Raw genomic sequence first — 22,409 nt, forward strand, 5'->3', positions numbered from 1 at the left:
AATCTAAATCCTATAAATAGTTCATTTTGATGGAAATTTTATTGTAGTAATTTAGATAACGGTAGCCAGTTCATCCAAATCTAATTAAATTTTTTTCTCTATTTAAATATTTAAATATTTTTTTTGTTTCTAATTTAAATTATTCTTTTCACATGGAAAAGATAAAGAATTAAGTAATATGTAATTGATTCATTCATGGATTATATTCCTTTAAAAATCCTCTATTAATATTTTGTTCATTTGGATTTAAAATAATATATTAGAATTATTTTTTTGTCTGTATGTTGCCAAAGTATTAACTAAAATCTAGATCTGATTTTCTATCAGAAATCACCCTCAAAGATGAAAATTGAAGTATTCTTATTATCTTTAAAGGTGACAACAGCCAAAGAAGGTACACATCATTGAAAAATCAATACATTCACTGCTTCTCCCAGAATTTAAAATAAGCAGTGACGCAGAGGAATACCTATTTATAACTCATACATTGCTTTACTTATATTGTAATATTTTTTTTAAATTCAAGTCGCTCATTCTTAATATATTACACATTATAAACACAGGCTCTTAAAACTGCTAATTCTGTTCTAATGAATCGTTACTTACGTACTATAATTTTTCAGACTAATTAATACAAGTTATGGAAATCTATATTCTATAATCTATATTATACTACATTTTCTAAAATTTGATAGCATAATGAGTGTTTATTGAGTAAAAAAGCTAAGTTTCTAGTTTATTAATAATTATTGATAGGTACTTAGATACTTACATAGTTTACATAATAACTAAACTGTAAAAACAAGGTCTTAACCTCAATTTTTTAAATTATTAAAAACAGAATATACACCATCCTGGACTTTAATATTAGTTACCTACATACCTATACTAATAATAACGATGCAATTATTTGTTATAATTTATAGGTCAAAAACACTATTATTTGAAACTTAAAACTTTTCTTTTTATTATAAATTTTAATATATATAATGCAATTTTGAAAATATGTAATCATTTAAGATATTCTGTCCCTACCTATTTATACTATGAACCTATTCACATTGTTTTACGGTATTTACAGTAAGATATTATTAATTCATAAGTAAAAATATTAAATAACAATAATATAATATGAAATAAATGTATATTATTATAATAATTCAGTGATTCTAAACTTTAAGGAAAAATAATAACATATTGGTGATGCATATTCATTAATTGGAATTGCATCAATATTAAATTTATAAATTAAACTTTTCACGTTTTTTTTTTTTTTTTTTTTTTGGTTATAGAATTTTGATATTTAATATATAATTATATATAAGATATAATTTTATTTTGAATAAATAAATATTTATTTATTTATACTATTTAATTTTATTTATGCTTCTATTTGAATTTCTTTTAATTTTTCTACATACATAAAAATATTTGGATAAGTTGTATAAAAACTAGAATTAAAATGATAATAAAATGACTCGCGTACATCAGTGACTAAAGTTAGCTCTGCTACTGCTTGTGCCCATATTTCAGGCGGATACTGAGCTTCTTCACTTTTTAATACATAGGTATATTAAATAATCCGTAAATCGTGGAGTTCGTCGTAAGGCTTTGATTTCGTTAAATAATTTACAAAATACTTAGATATAACTTTCTGGGCTTAGAAATGGCATTTTGTAGCATTGAAGAGCGCAGGTTACATTATACATTGTTGACATAGATAAAAATTCGAGCACAGTTTATAAAAAAAAAGGTCGTTTGGACGCAGTTTACATATACCCATTTATTAAATGCTATGTTTTTGGAAAATTTATAATTAAACTACCGTAATAATTATAGTAAAAGTAAAATAAATTACTTTAATAGCTTTATTAAAAAAATATTAGGAATTAATATACTCTTAGTGAAATAGGCTGATAAATCATATCCACTCAGAATCATTTTTTGTATACCTACACTAAAAAATAATACATAATTGAATTCAAATTGTATGTACTTACTCATTACAGTGATCGCTTTGATACCTAATGTACAACAGAGCGGTCTAACAGTTTATCTTTTTTTTTATTATATAATATTTATTAGCTATTTTATCGTATCTTTTTTTGTAGATGTGTTTTTGAAAATCAAAATAGTTTAAAATCTTAGCCCTTTTCATTAAAAATTGAGTACCTAGGCATAAATGGTATACATTAAATAGCTCATTTCTTCAGTTTTCCCAAAGGCAAGGAAAAACTAAAAGTAAGTGTTAAAGAAAAGACAAACCGTAAGTGATGGGATGTTTTTTTTTATATTGTTCCTGATTATTTTTAGAAACAGCAGGTATATAATACAAAATGTTTATTTTCCTTCAAAATGCCTAATACTTTATACAGTTTTTACTAGATATAACTGTATAAAGTTTTATACTTGTATTTATTTTGCATTGTTTCACTGATCTCCTGTTTTAAATATATTGAGTTTAGAATTGTAAAATAGGAGTAGTTACCTATCTATTTTCTATAGAGTACATTATCATCTATCGACAATTGAATGTTGTCAACTGTATGTAAGAACTAAATATTTAATTAAATAGTATTATCTATGTTTTATGTAGGTATGTAATAAATATAAAATATATATATTATATTTATATAAAATAAATATACTACACGAGTGTATAATTTTGTACACACTACACATATAATATACATAATGTTGTATAGTATAAGTACTGAGTGTAGTTAAGTATTAGTTTTATTTATTTGTTAGTATTGACTATTGATATTTCACGCCATTATAAAATATAGAAGGTACCTATACGTTTTTACGAAAAGTAAAATGGTATTTTATTTTATACATCTGTTCAGTTTTAAGTATACCCAATGGCCAGGGGAGGGTTTAAGTTTTTATTGGAAATAAGCTGTTAGATTCACTTTTATAGCCTACTAGGTAGACAATAAAATCAAAAAAATCGGCTTATTGTATTTTGTTAGCTCGCTGCGGGTTTTTAAAATTTACCTACCTAAGAGTCTAGAATAACAAGTTTATTGTGAAACAGTTTATACGTCGTATAATAATATAATAATATTAAAAAAACTTATATTATAAGCTGCACTTTTTCTACTCATAATATATAAATTCACAAACATATTTTGTTTTAAAATAGACGATTTATATTTTATTTACATTATCTAATATTTGTGATCGACACGACGACACATAAATGGTGAATTAATTAATCCTTGAATTAATTGTACCTTTATTATGTACGCCATGTAGCTATACAGGACTTTATTATATGGTATATTCGAATACATTAATATATGTTAAGTAGTTGATTTTTCATTCAAATGCATCCTAAATTTGGATATTAAGATGTAAATATGTATATTGTAATATTAAAAAGTTTATTTGAATACAATTTACATATAAATAAGATTATAATTTTCAGTGTCCGTACCGTTGGTAATTTAAAAGTAAAATTTATAAAAAAATATTTATCGAAATATTATGCTAATACATACCTACTTGTCGACTCCATTCTTCGAAATATTATACGAAATTAACTTGACTGAATCTAAGAACTTGGTTCTTACCTGAATAAATAATCAATATATTACGTGACAATTGTCAAATTGGAAAAAAATAGGTTTGAACAGAAGTCAAAGATTAGGTATGGGCATTTTTCCTTGTCTTACTTCATCCAATAATAGCCATTGTTTTACTATTATTTATTATACAATTGATAAAAACAATAAACTATTGTACAACTGCAGTAGCAAGTGCAGTTTGAACTTTTTTCCTCGAATCACATTTAATATTTTTACACCACCACCACTTACCCTCCTAAAATCGGATAATGTGGATTATTCTTTAAAGCTTAGGATCTTTTTATTCCCCATCAATTATTCTTTTCCTAAAGACCTAATAAATTCTCCTCTTGGATATACAATTAATAAATTCATTCAATATTTCTATTTAATATTAAATATTAATTCTAATTATCAACCTTTAAAAATGTTCCAGCCTACCGTTTCCAATCATAAGACACCCATCACCCACCATTAATACTTTTGTGAATCACGTGATTCAAATATACCCCCGCGAAGCCACCAATGTGTACAAGAAAAATTATTCCGAATAGAGTTCGGTTGTTATCCTGTTTTTATATTGACTTTTTTTTTATAGAGACGTTGGTCTCTATTCAAAATTGTAAACGAAAAAATAAATAACTCATAATTTATGAAAAGTTTTTCTCCCTATCATAAAAAAAGATTACTGGAAAGTCACATTTATTTATTATTAGCATTTGAAGTTCAAATTTTTATGAAATTGGATATTTATCCGTAAAATAACTATTTATTCTTAAATGGTTCTTGATAATTTTTTTCAATTGAAAAATGAAAAACTATAAATACTTTAATTTTTCACCAAATGTTTGTTTTCATTATTTATATTAGTATAATTCTTTAAATATTTTTACTCTTTTGGCTTATTTATAGGTATGAGAACTCTTCGATTTTTTCAAATATTATCGATAAAAATAAATGAAAAAAGTAAAAAAGCTTTTAAATTAAATACAAAATTTCTTATAGGTTATTGTTATTTCCATTTAAAAATATTAAAGGTATATTTACACAACTTTTTTAATAAGCATTTGAAGTATTTTTTATGGAACTGATCGATATATATATATATATATATATATATATATATAACTGATATTTATGGAGCTGCCTAAATACTATTCTTGGCCAATCTGTGAAGTTTTTCTGGATATTTATATGCATTACTAATATAAAAATAAAATGATTTTAAAAACATACAAATTATTTATTTGTTTTAAATAACTCAAATATTCAAAGTTATGATTAATTTATTACTCATGATTAGTCAGTAGTTTATTACCTAATCTTAATTAAATATACTGAAAATTGAATAAAACATGTTTTTTTTTGTAAAGGAGTACATTACATTTACGAATAGTATATGATTGAGCATATACGAGTATAATATTATAAAATGAAAGTTGAATATTTATTATTTATATTCTCTATTATCGTATAAACTAATTATCATAGATTGATTTTACAGCGAGAATTTATGTAAACATTGTAGCCACAAGTAGATAGAATAAACTAAACAAAGTTCTCTGGGGGTCGACGGAGGCAAAATAATTTACATAAGGTCAATAGATAATAATACAAATTGAGTGAGAATAACAGTTTCAATATTAATATTCGCGATACAAAGTTTGAGAGTTAAAACGAACTTTTAATTTAAATTGTGTTTTTAATAACTTATTTATACTAAAGATTACTAAACATTTTACTAAGCAAACTTGAAGTCATTTATATGGTATATCTATACCACTTTATCAACTACTGGTTGAAGGATAAACTTAAATTCACACATGATTATAAAATTATTTTCTAATAGTTATCTGACAATGTATATCAATAGATACGTATGATTTTAAATTTATTATATCAGTTATTTTTATTACCATTCAATTGTTCAATGATAATTACAATTTATAGTATAAAATATTTTTTTGAAATTCATATTCAAAATTTACATTAACTACTAATGAACAATATTATGCATTGTAATTTGTAATACTACTTCAATTTATGAAGTAGACATAATTTGATTAAATAAATTCCTAATAAATACTTATTTTATACAATTGTTTTAAAAACTGAATAATTATTTAGTAATTTCATGACTTGTAATTCAATTCGTATTTAAATAATATTGTATGTACGAAGTGGTTACATTTCTTACGAATTTATAAGTAAACGTGAATTTAAAACAAGTGATTATAAAAAATGAATTTGAAAAATTGATTAATAATCAAATTTAGTTATATGCAGCATTATAGCATCATAATCAATACTAGTAGTATTATAATTAGGTACTATGATTTTGATTTATTATTATTATGTATTATTATGAAATACTGGAAAAATAAACCCGCACGTCGTAGATGTAGCTAAATTGCCTATTCAAACAGCCGGATTCACTTTGCAGTACAGTAGGTGAAGATTGAACAGTAATAATGGATGACGAATTAAATTTAAATTTAATGATATATCATAGTATTATTCCATACAAAAAACGATTCTGATGTCTGAGTAAAGAAAGTTTGGCAGTCTGTATCACTAACTATATTAATCATATGTTATTTTTCAAATATTTCGTTTTGCTATTATTAATATAGTAGGTTAAATTAATTGTATTTATTAAATTATTATAATAATATATATTTATACCATATTATTATATTATTGTTATCAAATGTTGAATCAATACACATTACTACATTAGGTTCTGTAAAACAGTCTGAATAGGTTTATAAGCTTATGGTATAAATAGCTAAAAGCTTAATAAAATATACATATTTTGAAAATGTCATTGCGTAGAGTAAAATTCATAATTTATGTAAAAGTCTTAAGTCCCCGTGAATAATGTTTTTGAATTGTAGCAAAATAATGAAAATCGTTATTCATAATTTAAATATGGAATTTCATACAAATTTTAAACTCAAATCTACAAAAAAAATTGTGTTTATTAAATTTTTAGATTTTTTGGTTTCATTGCGAACTGTTATATATTATATTATGCAGATATGTAAATTTTTGTGATTTTGACAAATTCAGTTAACATTTAAACTTCAAATATTTACAAAAAAATAATACATGATTATGTCATTAATATTATTTAAAAAAAACTTTTGTGGAATTTTTGTTAACATTGAAAAAACTAAATAAATAAAAAGAGTCAACAATTTAAATTTTCTATGTTGTTTTTAAATAGATCAAAAAGAGTAAACAAATCATGAATAAATAACAAAAATCAATTGAGGATAAATAGTTATTTTACGGGTGAATATGAAATGTCATATAAATGTGAACTTTAAATTCTCATAAAAAAAAAATAAGACTATTGGTTAACTATTTTTTTTATGGTACGTAAAAAACATACAAGAATTCTTGTAATAAAGGTTCAAATTTTAGGTATGGATATTAAAAATGTTATCAGTTCTTAACTACAAAATAATTTGCTAACTTTGGTGATTTAAACGAAATTTATTAAAATTTAACTTCAAGAACTTTATGGAATCATTTATTAAAGTTTGAACAATTTTTATTTAGTTATAATTTTTTTATCGCATTAAATAATTTATCCAATTTATACCGATACAAGAATAACTTATGTAGAATCATGTATTAAACTTTCAAATATTGACTCGGCTAATAACTTTTTATCAACATTATTTAAATAGAAAAACTAAAAAAAAAAATCGAAAATTGATCGTGCATATAAATAGCGCAAAAAATGTTAAAATATTTTCAAAATTATATCATGTATAAAATGTGATATGATATTTTAAGGAAATACTTTGTATATTTTATTTTTTATTTTCTAAAATCTAGATTATTAAGAAAATTATTGGAAATTTTTTATTATTGACTAAGTACTAAGTACTCGCTAGGTTACACTTTCTACCAGAAACTACTCACAATGTTGAAAATTGAAGCATTTTTATTACCTTAATAAGTGATGATGGACAGAAAAGTAAACACATCATTGTAATACAAATACAATAATCACTCTACTTACAATCTAAAATAAACGTATCCTTTGTTTCTCTCAGTATATCAAAAAACCTAACCGAAGATTCAAAATAATAAAATTGTTTATTACTCGTTAAATTTACTCAGTATTAAAAATTCATATTACAACAAAATGTATTATTATCTTTTTATACATTTATTAACTAATAATATTGATTATATCACGCACAATATTATAATAAATTACATAATATTTCAAAAAATTATAGATTTTAGTGTTCCTATCTTCGATAATAAATTCGGTATAAAACTGTAGAAATTATTAAGTTATGTAAAATATTTTAAATTAATAAAAATAAATTTCATAATGTAAATACACTTGAGTTATACTTATAAAATGTTGATTTTACTCATATACCTATGTTTAGAATTAAATGTAAATCTTATTAGATATATCATAACTCAATTAAAACTTCCCAACGCATGTTATACTTATAGAGAAATTGCAAATATTTATTGTTTTATATATATGTACTACATATGTGTTTTTTTTGTTGATTAACTAAAAATAAATAATATTATTGGTAGTAATAGTATGCGTTTAGCTACGGTAAATACAATTTTTAAAATTTACCAATGTTGTAATCGGTTATAGATAAATAATAATATATGATCTAACGATTGTATCATTTTCTGTGTACATATTTTATCTTCTTCACTGCTGTAAATACAATTTTCTTGGATAGAATGTAAATATGTAATATTTTATTGTGAAGAAAAATGAGATTAGATTTATATAGCGTGAACATTTTGAATTGTATGTTTTTGTCAGGGTGAAATTGAGCTCGGTGATTGACAATTATTATTCAAGGGTATATAAATAGTGAAATGATTAGATTTGTATTGTATGCATAAAATGTATAAATGCATAATCCAATACTGGCATTATTGGCTGACAGGATTTCCATACCTGAAATTACGTTTCATTTTTCCGTGCATGCTATAATGTTGATATTTCAATATTTGACATATTGGCTTTGTGATTTTATTAAATTACTATTTTTATGTACATGATGTTAAGGTTGTGTATATAAGTATATTGATTGATATTGAAAGAACTATTTGATTTAATATATTACTATTGTTTTCTTATATTAGATATATATATATGTATAATATTTGCCGTATAAATCAAATAATAGTAAAATACAATACCTATAATATTGTTATATTAATAATAGCATATTAAATTTTTATTTTCCTAATATTTTACATAAATTTTTTTTTATATAATATAATATTGTGTCAAAGTTATTGCTATTGATATTTAAATAAATATTAAACTTAATCATAGACGCAATTTGGGGAGGGGGTCTTGGATGTGCTTAGCACCCCCAATTTTTTTATTGAAATTGCGCCTCTGACAGTATGGTATTTACTATCTATCTATTTTAATATGTTATAAGTAAATTTAGCAGTTTTGGATAAGTTATTTTTAGAAAGTACTGAAGTTACTTTGCTTATTATTTAGAGATTAAAGTAATAAAGTTACTTTATTCGTTACTCAAATAAAACTGTTATGGAATTACTTTATTTTTCAATCTAAAAACTAACTACGCTACTTCTTATTATATATATATGTATTGAAAATAAAAAACTGTTAATAAGTTCATAAGAATATTAATTAAGCATATATATGTGTTGTATTATTTATTACCTATTGTACGTATTATCAATTGATATGTACTGCCTGATAAAATAAAATATTATTAAATCATAACTATTCGAAAATAGTACTAAATGCTAATTAATATAAAATATTTTCAATAGTCGCATTAATAGGTAATTATTTTATAGGTAAGTAGGTATATTATTAAATGACAGCATATAATATTATACATTATATAAATAAAAATTTTTTTTTGATATTTAACATTTTTTATTATTATTTGTGTATGTATATATATTTGTATAAAAACTTAATAACACCAGTCTACGTGAACTATTAAAAAAACGTTCTGTTTACGTTCAGTTGACATGTCAAAACCATTGAAAACTGAATTGTGTAGAGTTAAAATGCATATTATTTTTTAGTATTATTTTTTTCTGATTATTTTCTTTTTCTTTTTTTATAATAACTGTAATTCCAAAAAAATCAAAACATTAACGCATTATATTGTAAAAATGACATATCAAAAGTAATTTTAATTACATTTTCGTTTCTCCAAAACAATTATTTAACGAAATTACTCAACGTGTTACCTCCATTACGTTACTATCCAACGTTTTTTTTAGTCAGTTGTGCGGACGATATAGGATAAGCTAACCTGCTCTTTTTTCTATGGTCCAATATGATTGTTTTTACGTTTTATCCGCGTTTTTAATAATTACGTCCTAATAAAAAGGTTACAGTCAGTATTTATGATGTTATATTGTGGTTATTTTTGGACATATTATTTTTATCAGTTATTATGACGGTTATGTACATCTATTGAATATAAGGTTTTTATAAACAGAACTACCTAAGCACTTTTTTTTTTAAATATTTAATATATTAATATATCAATAAAAAAATTATATAAAATATATATTAATGTATTTCATACCGAATAATATTTCTGTTGTAATATTATATCATAAAATAATAAAATTAGAAAAATAGTTTTCGTAATAAATTGTAACTAATAAGACTAATGGTTTATAAGATTATACAATACTTATAAATGTTTATTGACAGTGAAAAAAAAAAAAAATAAAGTATTATAATTTAAAATTCGTTCTCATGACTGTGTGATGTTCCTTGTTTACAAAACATATCAAATTCAAAGTTCTTAGAAGAACTTTTTATATTTTGTTATTAAAAAAAAAAAAAAAATTGTAATATTGGCAGAATTTATTGTGTTTATTTTCCTTCGAGTAAAAAGTTACTTGCACTTGACTAACAATTGATGGATTTGTTACTAAAACAGATCTCCACGATTTTATTCAATTCATGACAATAAATAGCCAGAATAATGGCAAATGTCAAATGACTACAGAAATTAAGGTTTCATTCACAAATATTATTTATTTATTTCTTACTTGTCATTAAATGTTAGTTTACCCATCGCTATATTATTTTCAATTTGATAAACTCGCGATCGATTTATTTATTTTTGTTTGATAATTATTTAACAAAAAGAAAGGGACATCTGCAGATTATCATTTCAATCTTCACCTTCGTATTGCTTTTATATGCCGATATTTTAACTTTCCTCTATTTGAAATTCGAACAGAAAGTTTTGTTTCCCAGCAAGATAAATTTGACAAGTGATCTTATAGTATGTTAGTTTGTTGTTGAATTTTTTTTTTATTTGCGATAACAAAAAATCATTGTGTCCATTAAAAGTATAAACTATAGACCAAAAGTTAATAGCTATCTATTTAATCTATTTATTAAATTTATGTTAAATACAGCCATTTTATTAGTTTAAGTGTTAAAAATGTCGTTACAAAGCTCTGTTTATTCAATAATTAGTCTTGAGTCGTTGTACATTCTTAAACAGCACTGGTTCAGCTACATATAAGTACTCTTTTATGGTGCTTAAAATACTTTTCTTTTTTTAAAAAAATAACAAGTTTAATAGTTTTGCTAGTATTCATATGTATTTAACACGACTCAAGTCATATGGGAGAATCGGCTTTTAGTGTTGTAAAAAAGAGTTGCTGTAAATTCGTTTTTGCATCGTTTTATTGAATGTTGGTATTTTAAATTTAATTTACACTCATTTCGTTGTTAATTGAGGTAGAATATTGGATGCAAGACGTGTCGTCGTAAGGGTTTTGCAATGTTTTTTCTCCTTTTTTATACACATAATGGCATGATGGATAAGTAAGTATAGAATAATTTTGTTTAACTATATTCACAACCGTTTTATTATTGTCGTCTTAAATTTTAACGTTGCATTTATATTTGGTCAACATTTTTTTCTGACAGTTTTAATGGTTACTAATGATCGATATAAAACCATGTATTAGGTATCATATTTTATAGGTATTGGTTGGATGACTGGAATAACTGTAACACTAAGTGCCTGTAATTGACCAAAAAAAACCTTATCGAAATAATACACGCCAGTAAGTACATCATTCAACTATAGGATTTAGTTTTATATTCAAAATAAGATCGTTATTATGTAACAGATAATAATACCTTAGGATCAGTGGTATAATCGTATATTTATTTAAAGTGTATGCCACAATTTCAAAGTAATATTATTTATGTGCCTACGATACACTCACACTCAAAACACCCTCCAAAATTAACAACCCTACACTTTAAAATTCAGACAGTAGAAACAATATTTAAATTTTAAACGTAATATAATTATCAAGTTACTTTGATTAATGGTTGGGTATATTAAATAGATTTTCGTATATTATTACTATTGTATTGTGTTATTAACTTATATTAATATCGTGATTAAAGATAATATCTTATTAGCTGTTATTAATCAGTAATTACTTATGTTCAAACCTTTGCACTAGAATAATTTATTTGGGTGTTAAAAGAAAACCACTGGCAATCGGTAAAAAACACCAATAAAAAAAAAAAACACGGGAAAAAGAACAATTTTTAAAAATTTTCAATATATTATGAAAATTAAAAATTGATTATTTACACAAATGTACACAATCAACATGTACACACATAGAAATTGTATAAAAATAATTATCTCATACAATTTTTTTGTAGATATAAAATTATTATTATTAATTATTTAGCAATTAATGATAATATCATATTATAATTTTGCAAGCGTTAATCAATAAATAATACAAAATCATTTAGCATGTTGCTGGTAACATTATAATGTACCTTATAGTCTTTAATCTATATACTACATTATACTAAGTTAATATATTGTATTTAATGTATAAAAATATACCTAACCTATATAAAGATGAAGAATGAAAGATACATTTTTGTATAATAATTATTTTTTCACATAATTTTATGTAATAAGAAAACAAGTTTTTTCAAAAGAAATATGTTTTTTATATTTCAATATTTTTAAAATTTTTTTTAAATATTATACATTTTTCTTGAGGAGATACCAACCGTTTTTAAGGAATTCAACGTAGACAATTTCTATGTGTGTGCATACGGTTAATGTAAATATGTACGTAGCAAGTGATCATTTTTTAATTTTCATATTCAATTAATATATTTTATATTTTTAAAAATTGTTCTTTTTTTCTAGGATTCCTTATTTGCAAGGCAAATCTAAAAAAAAAAAAAATAATAATAATAATAACACAAATCTGCAGGCACAACCATGAAATTATATCGTGTTATACTTCTAAGAATTTTAACGAGACTGGCTTTAAATACAATAGAATATATTATCATTTAACGATGTATTATAAAAAAAATTACACGATCGTTTTGTCAAATAGTTATTCTTTCAACGTCATCAGCTATACGGTTCGGACGCATTTGGCAGGTTGTCACCGAAACATCACCAGGGGCGTCATTTAGTGGATCAGGGTGTGCATTTGCACTCCTTACTTTTAAAATAGTTCCAATTGGCCTGCGCCCTGATGAAATAATGTACGATTATTAATATGATAAAATTGTATTTTAATTTTTAGATCGACATTTATCAATATTGGTATACTGCCAATCATGATTACAACTTTAAACTAAATTGGTTATACACAAATTGCGTGCTATACATTTTTATTATATTTTAGTTTTTTAATTGATTTTTACTACTTATGTTGATGTAATGATTCTGTCCTCCACGACGTATAGAAATAATTGAAAGCAAGATAATATACATATACGTATATCTATTTTTATATGGCCTGGTGAAATTTCAAAATTGCCTAATTACCCGAATATCCGAGGAAAATGTTTTACAGGTGATGCAAACATTTGACCATATTTATTCATATAGAGGCGTATATTGTGATCATTCAATTACATTTTCACAGAAATATATTTGGAGCAATTCTTGTGATTTGTATTGTGCAAATAATATACTTGGAATATTTTTTAAAGTTTACTAAAAAAAGATATTCCATTAGAAATAATGGTTTTCCGAAAAGATAACAATGTCTTAAAAAAGATGAGACTATTTCGTTGTAAAACTGTTGAGTCATTTCCAAGCACATGAGCTTAAAATCCCGTAATGGAAACTGTAAAATCCTATACGCACTAAAAAATACCTATGTGAAAACTAAAAAAGCTATCTAAAATTATATTACAAATAGGTGTAAGTAGTTATTTATTTTTATTAATTATTTTAAGTGATGGATGTAAATTTTCAATAAAAAAGTTATAATATAACCTAACATAAAATTAACTTTTTTGAACAGAATAATAATAATAATAATAATATATAATTACATGGTAGAAATTATATACATAATATTAATAATAGTAGTACTATAGTTTTCATATTTATGTGATTTTCCACTGATATTTTTCAAATGTTGACATTCTTAAAATTAGAATTTCTTCAAATAAAATCAAATTCATGATTCATTAAACGTGAAAATATCAAAGAAACCGATTCGTACCTTAGAAATAATCAGGTATATTCTAGGAAAGTTATGAAAAATATTGAACTGACAATTAATAAGTACGCTGTGAGTGGAATATCATACGCACAGATACAATTAATTTAACTACCTATTAAAAGTATATATGTAGATTATTCCATTTTCATTCTATATTCAAAGGGTGGTAGGTTTTTCATGTCAAAGTAAATAGATATTTTCTTTTCAGTAATGGCTGTGAACATATAGTATTTAGTATAAAGTAAATATATAGATCTAAAATATTTAACTATCACTTTAGTTTCAACTATCCTAACCATACATTAATCACAAAGATTCTGTTTTATAATTTTTTTTTTTTAAAAGCTTCTCCCTTTTTCTTATAATGTTTTTGATATTTTGAGGCTATAGCACTGGCCTAAGTCCGTAATACGCTCATAATTACACTTCAATATATTGTCGTGTCACTTTTTACTTACATCGCGGAATACGATGCCACTTATAACAGGCTATAATCTAATAACAATAATTTTATTAAGAAAAATTAATTCCAATTTCATTTTTAAAGTGACAGTAAGTACATTTGTGACTTAATTACAATATATAATAATAAATAAGCAATATAATGGTATTCCTATATATATATGAAGACTATAATATTATATTGTATAGTATTATACAATAACAAAAATATACGTTAACATAAATATAATATTTAGGTGAAGATAGATTTTTGCGCTTATTTGTTTTTTTTTTAATAATAGTTTCTGTTATAAAAGAAATATATATTATGTTTAATATTATTGTTTCTTATCGTCCTTAAAATATAACACGATGAGTTTAGTTAGTAAAATTATTGTGTATTTTTAAAGTAAAATGTTAACTTATCTTTTGAATTTATGGGGCTAATTTTGAAGTTAATACGTTTTAACAATCCAGGGTATAGTTGAATGAGTTAAAATTTATTCTTGGTAAATATTTTTTGTGAAAAGGTAATATCAAAAATCCTTTTACCTCTATATATCCTGAATGGAGAATTCTATGAATGTGATATAGTAAGAGAAAACGTAGAATTTTAAACTACGAGTATAGCTAGTTAAGTTAAATGATTGAATTATTGAATTTGAGTACAAGATAAGGAAGTCATATTTAATTTTAGATCTTATTAGTGAACAATATAATATTTTTAAAGAATCTTCATCGTGAAAATCTTTACACGTACGCTTTATTCGTAATAGTCGTAACTAAAGATTATAGTTGATATATATTTGTAGTACCTGCTTATACAACTTATGTGACAACTGAAAATTGATCCATTAAAAAATATTTTTTATTGTACGTATCGGACTTTTATGGAAGTTGTGTGCGATTCTGATTGGTGATGGTGACGACCATGTGAATTTCATTTCCACCGTGTCACCGAAAAACCTTTTCATTAATTAAAGAGCGGACGACTTCTAATGTATATTGGCTCATTGCATGCATAATGTGACCACCATATTAATCATATTATATTGCAATTTTATTATTATCGAGCAAACACTGAAAACAAACATTATTTATTTTGCTTAAAACAACTATGCGGGTAACTACTAACTATAGGAACGAAGCACTCGCGTATGTACACAACTTTCTGAGAAAGTCATCCTCTTTAATACGATATAATATATTCAATTAAATTGATATTGTCTTATTTTTATTTTTATTGACAGATGTTGTAGTTAACCTGCGTGCTCATAGATACTACAACAAAGGTTAATGCCGTTTGAATCACATTTAATTTCCATTCGAGGCATATTATATTCATATTTTACACCATATAATATTGTGTTGTTAAAAATGAGTTTTTGTCATTTGTTTTGAAATCGGAGGTAATATTTCAAACTATTTTGTGCCGCCGGTGAGATGTGGGCGATGTGACTCGTTGAGTCACACAGGCTTTTGAAGTAATATTGTGAAATTGATTCCAAACGATGCACTGTGAAGAACATGTAAAATCGAAATAAATACTTAGGCGTGCAATACTACGCACAATGTGAAAACATTCGATAACCACGAGTGTGTAAAGCAACAAACATATTTTATTCTACCAACAAAATGTTAGTAGTAGATTAGGTTTTATCATATAACAGACCTATAGGCTACTTATGGAGTTTTTTTTCGATATGTGTAGATTTAAAATATTTTTTTCACTTATATTGTTTATTTCACAACAAAAACAGTTTTGGCGTCTTAAAATGAAAAGTACCTACAGTTTCGTATTGAAAAACAAACATGCAAAAAAAAAATGTTTCTATATATATTAAATAATAAGCTACCTAGAAGTTTAATAGTTATTAAAATGTATTATTAAATTAAATTTCAGGAAATTTCATCAGTAGATAGCTTCTTCCCGCAAGTTCTCACATTCTAAAATTTTAACTTAATTTATTTATTATTTTATGTTATATTTTTGTATGTTAACTTTACATCACTTAATCTTATTGTAAATACTGAAATTTACAGATTGATCAATTACAAATAAAATAATGAAAAAAAAAAGATAACATATAAATACTATAATGGAATAGAATGCATCTTTTATTTATTAATTAATTTACCGAAATTTTGCTTAATTATTTAAAATTAGTTACAATATAAATATAGTATTAAACACTGCTCGATATAATATATCATATAAATTCAAACGCTGATCATACAGTTTTCAGGTAAGATTTATATTTATACCAAACTATAGTTATAATTAGATGATTATACCTAAATACGGATGTACAAAACTATTACATTAATTTTTTCTATTGAAAATTAGGACATTTTTTGAAAAAAAAAGCTTACAAGACCGATTGTATAGCATAATATGAAAAGGTTAATCAAGAAAAATGTCAAATTCAATTTAATTCTGACCAATTCTAGCCAATTCATCCTTTAAAATCAGCAGGGAAATATTTTATTACACTTTTGTAATTGAATTAGAAATGATGTCACGTGCACTATTGTGGTGAATATAATAAAAATATATTTAGTATATACTATCCGGAAATACTGTACGTGATATCGAATATAAACGATAACGTATGCTATGAGTTTTCGTCTATTTTTTTTTGCAAATCTGAATACAAAATAATACTCTGTAGGTTATATAAAATATAAAGGTTCTTAATCATAAAATATAAACAATTTGTAAATGTATACAATTTTTTTAAATATTTCGTATTATATATAATTAGCGATGATGGGAAAATAACAAACAATTATATTATATTTTAAAGAGTCTAAAATTCGGATAATATTTTATATTTTTAAGGTTACACAACCATACATCTGTATAGTGTCGTTGCATAATTTTACATTATGTATTATATTGTGGGTAGGTATATATGAAAAAAAGATTTTTGGTATCGATTAGGTTAACAAAACGTACTTTTGTATCATCTTTAAATCATGCAAAACAAGTCTTCGATATCATTTGTGGTGTATTATACTTATATAGATTTATATAGGTACCTTAGTACCTACCGGTTTTTTGAGGAATTTTTATTACACCGTTGTACGTTATTCGAATGTATGCGAAGTATTATAATACTAATAGGCATTATGTGTAATTCGCAATCTTTTCAAAAAAGTATTGACTAAAAAAGCCAAGTAGACGCAGATGTATGTAATTTATTAAACAAAAGATATTCCAAGATATTGCTTGCCAAAGTTTGTATAAAAAAACCTTGTGCACGGGGAAAAATATCAAATTATCTAAATATGAATTAATTATGTCTGATAACGGGGTAAATTAATTTTTAAGGGCATGTGGGCGCGTCTCATAGATTTATTTGTACAAATATATACATTGAGTGATTGATTCGAGGCAAACTTAGGTACTGAATTTAGCATGGAAAACAAATTAGATCACTCACGCTTTATATTAATTTATTAAATTTAAAAAACTATTTTTAAAATTATTATTTACCAATTATAATATAATATTATAATTTATTACACAATCATCAATTTGATAACAATTATTTTGCAACAAGTACAAGTGCATTGATTTAACTAGAATTTAATGGTCACAGGGGCTAGAGTCATACAAAGTCAAAGTTCAAAATAAACTTGGCGGATAAAGTCCATCTAACCACATCATAAGTGTTACTAAAGTTTAATAATCACAGGAAAATTATAGTTGGAAATAAATCATAGAGTAAAAATGATCATTAAAATAAATTGGAAATAATAAAATAAGTATAATAACTGTATATGCTTATATTTGTATGCATATGTTTATAAAATATCATTAATCATTATAGTTAATACATTTTATCAGTTAATTAGTTTTCTATATTTATTATAGCAATATCATATGATCTGTTGCTGGGCCATAGTCGATCTGATATATATTTTGATTCTCAATTATCATCATGTATACACACTTGTATATATGCGTTAAATACATAATATACATATATAATATATAAATATATAATTATTAATTATTTTACACATTGAAACTATGGTAATTTTTTTGTACGTTATCGAGAAGGGACTGCTAACAATTGAAACACGTATGGGGAGCTAAGCTTATTTTCATACCGTTTGATTATTAATACAAAAATACCTATTATAATTTATTTCGTGTGGATATCAAACTAATTTTTTTATTTATTGTTGACATTGATTTAATTTACATAAACTTTCATTATGAAAAGAGCGAATTCTCAAAGACTTTCACAGTTTGTATGGAAAATACAGTTCAGAGAGTACCTAAATATTTCAATCAATATTTACGATTTATTAAATATGATTTAAAAACTATATTATACTTACGTATATATACAATTATGACTCATGCGTATAGTCCGTAGACACTATTTATGTGATACGCTACATAAATCTATTACAGTTTTTACTCGAAATTGATGCATTTACCTAAAACCTATATACAGCCTATAATAATTGTAATACAGCCGAAATTCACATCTCGACAAAAAGTGATTCAAAGTACAGAATTTGTTATACAATTTTTTCAGATTAGAATATAATTGAAGACAATTTTAGAAAATATGGCATCAGTACAGGCGCGTTCTATAGGAGAGTTTGAGGGTTCAACCTCCCCCAAAATGCTTACAGAAAATATTTATTTTTCGACATAGCTATAATTGTATAATACAATTTTGAACTAATTTTATTAATTTTATTTTTTGCAAGATCTGACTAATGACATTCATCATGTTCCACATAATATATATTTACATTCTATTTACAATCCTTATAGGTACTTTAGTTTACCTATATATACCTATCCTTGTTGTATCCTTCGGTGTTTTATTTACAACTCACCGTGTTTAATGTATAAGATGTTTCAACTATTTTTTGAAACATTATATAATACGTATTTAGTATTTAGTATTTAGATATAGATTGTATTAGTCATTATTTCGTTAATTAAGTAACATAATTTAAGTATTATATCCTAGAAAATATACAAAAGAAGAAATAATAATTTTTATTAACGTTTTAAACAAAATATATTCAGAACAAATTTACGGTTTCTGTTGCCTCGTCTTCTTGATCTATGATGTTGTGGATAATGGTGTTCAATAAGTCATCTATGAACGAATCAAGATCAAGGATGGTATCGTCTGATAAAGCTATTGTTGTGATGTTATTAATCGAAGAAGCTATTTTTTCGATGAAAATTTGATGCGTGCTTGCGTCTCGAAGTTTAGATCGGAAATAAACTTATTTATAATATCGTCGGACATCGTGACAGAAAATTATCCAGACGACGAGTATGGTGTCGTTTATTATAAGCCAGCGAGTACGTTCATCAATTGTAATCGGCTGATATTATAGGATTTCGCGAGCCCGTTTATTTTTCCAAACAATATTACTATGATTATTAAAATTAAAATCCATATTATTCGATCCTTAACTTATTATTTAGTATAGTATAAGTTTAAAAATATTTTGACATTTTTCGAGCAATTTATAAGCATGATAAATATTCGATTTTTTTTTTCTATAAATGCCAATAAAAAGTATTCGATGTGTAAAAATGTTGTACAAGATCCCGCATAATTTGTTCTTGTATCAATATAAAGTTATTAAAAACGTTGAGCCACAATTATTTTTTATATATATTTAAAGTTTAAATTTTTATATAATTTCTCAAAATCACAAAAATACAAACTACATGTATTTTGTAGTAGAAAATTTATAAAATATTTAATTTTAAAAGTTTAAGTTTGAAAATTTAATATAATGTTCCTCATAAGTATTTCATATTGGAACTAAAAACTATACGAACGCAATTATTTTTTATCGAAATCTGAATAAATTTGCATATTTTGTCGATGCATTGCGATTTAATAAAATAACATTATTCGTAGATACTTAAAACTTTTACATATATTAAATTATTATGAATATCCACAAAGAAAATTTTGAATTATTTTAAAATATTAGGTATTTATACTATGTATCTACTTTTACTACTATTGGTCTTAAAGATCGTTTCTGCTCAGAATCGTATTTTGTGTACAACGATATACCATTGAATATTCAATATATATTATAATAATAATAATAATAATAATAATAATAATAATAATATAATATTATAATATTATTATAATAATTATATAATATATATATATATTCATTGTCTAATTGTTTTTTGTTGTTTTTAATTGACGTGTCATTGAGATAGTTAAAGATTATTGCGTTTTAGCTGAATTTCGGTCGTTTATAAAGTTTGATGTTGATGCACAAACGAAATATCATAGTGCTTACAATTCTATAATGTTGTACGCTAAGCAGTGTAAAAGTGTAATGGACAATCTGCGACTATTATTGGTCAATGTAATATAATTATATAATTTATTTTATATTAATATAAATAAACAATATTCGTCGAATATTAGAGTAAAGTTGTCTGAATTTGTGTAAGAATGGTGATATTGTATCCACCGCGGATACGTATTATAGTTCGATGCACGGTTTGCGCCGACAGTATATATCTATAAAATATGCGAGCGCGTGGGTATTATGTACTCGGGTGATCTACTCTCTGTAACGTGAACACGTTATATTATTATGATGGAGGACTTATTTTCATATCGCTCATACTTGTAAATTATTTGAATGCTAATAATATTACATTACAATAATGTGGAGCACGATATTAAATTTTATGGCATATTTTGTTAAACGATATTTCTCGTAAATTGTACTATTACAGTACCTGTACCTATCAGATATTATTACGGTCCGCGGCTATACGAAATTATTACACACGACACATTTAACAACATATATTGGGTAAAAACACATTTTTGACTTATGGAACGACACTAAAAAGGCACAGAACGTAGAAATAACAAACCACATATTATGAATTACATGGTCACAGAAAAATTATTTTCGTTTGATTCAGTTGTGTTTGATTCCGGTATGTGGTAATCGAAAAATAAATCAATACAATTATCTGCGCTGTTAGTTTTTATTTACAGTTGTGTTCATCTGATAAACAAGTAACAACCTCGTGTGGTGTAGTGAAACGTTATATTATTATGTTAAAATATAGCGTTCTGTACGATTCTTGACAAAAAGTATTTAATTGGCAATTGCACGACTACACTGCTGTAGATGTTTGTCTCGGGATTTGGCGCAAGTAAACGGGTGGTGCAGCGATATTATATTTGCGTACGACAAAACGCAAAGAGACGTTATAGATTATAATATAACGCTTTAAACGTTACGGAATCGAATTGAATTAACAGTTCACACGTTCGCGGTCACAGAAATATTAGACTTGATAGTTGATATTCATGATTCAATGTTTTTCACGTTGTTATCATCAATACAATAACAAAATGCGTATCCGATCACAACTCTATAACGATTTTTTTTTTAGAAATACTAATAAAATTAAAAACTAATATTTCACTTTGATTAATATAATTACGGTAAAACATTATTACTGTCACAGAAAAATACTATGGTATACTATACGTATATTTAGTCGCTTGTCGTTCGTTTAAACTTGAAAAACTCTTATTATGATTTATGGTCACTGATCTTTTTTAAAATTCGTTTATTATGATGGTTTCTGGAGGAGCCTATTCATTTTATTATTACATACATTTTTCTTTATGTTAACATTTAATTTTTTTTTTATTCGTTAACGTTTTATTCAAAAGCACAGTACAAATGTTTCAATTTACGACAGTGAAAGTTCACAAAAATAAACTAAATACATTCTAAGACTATATAAAATACTAGGAAATAAATCATATTCTTGTTGTTTTT

Source organism: Rhopalosiphum padi, chromosome 1 (assembly GCF_020882245.1).
Source record: "Rhopalosiphum padi isolate XX-2018 chromosome 1, ASM2088224v1, whole genome shotgun sequence".
Taxonomy (NCBI): domain Eukaryota; kingdom Metazoa; phylum Arthropoda; class Insecta; order Hemiptera; family Aphididae; genus Rhopalosiphum; species Rhopalosiphum padi.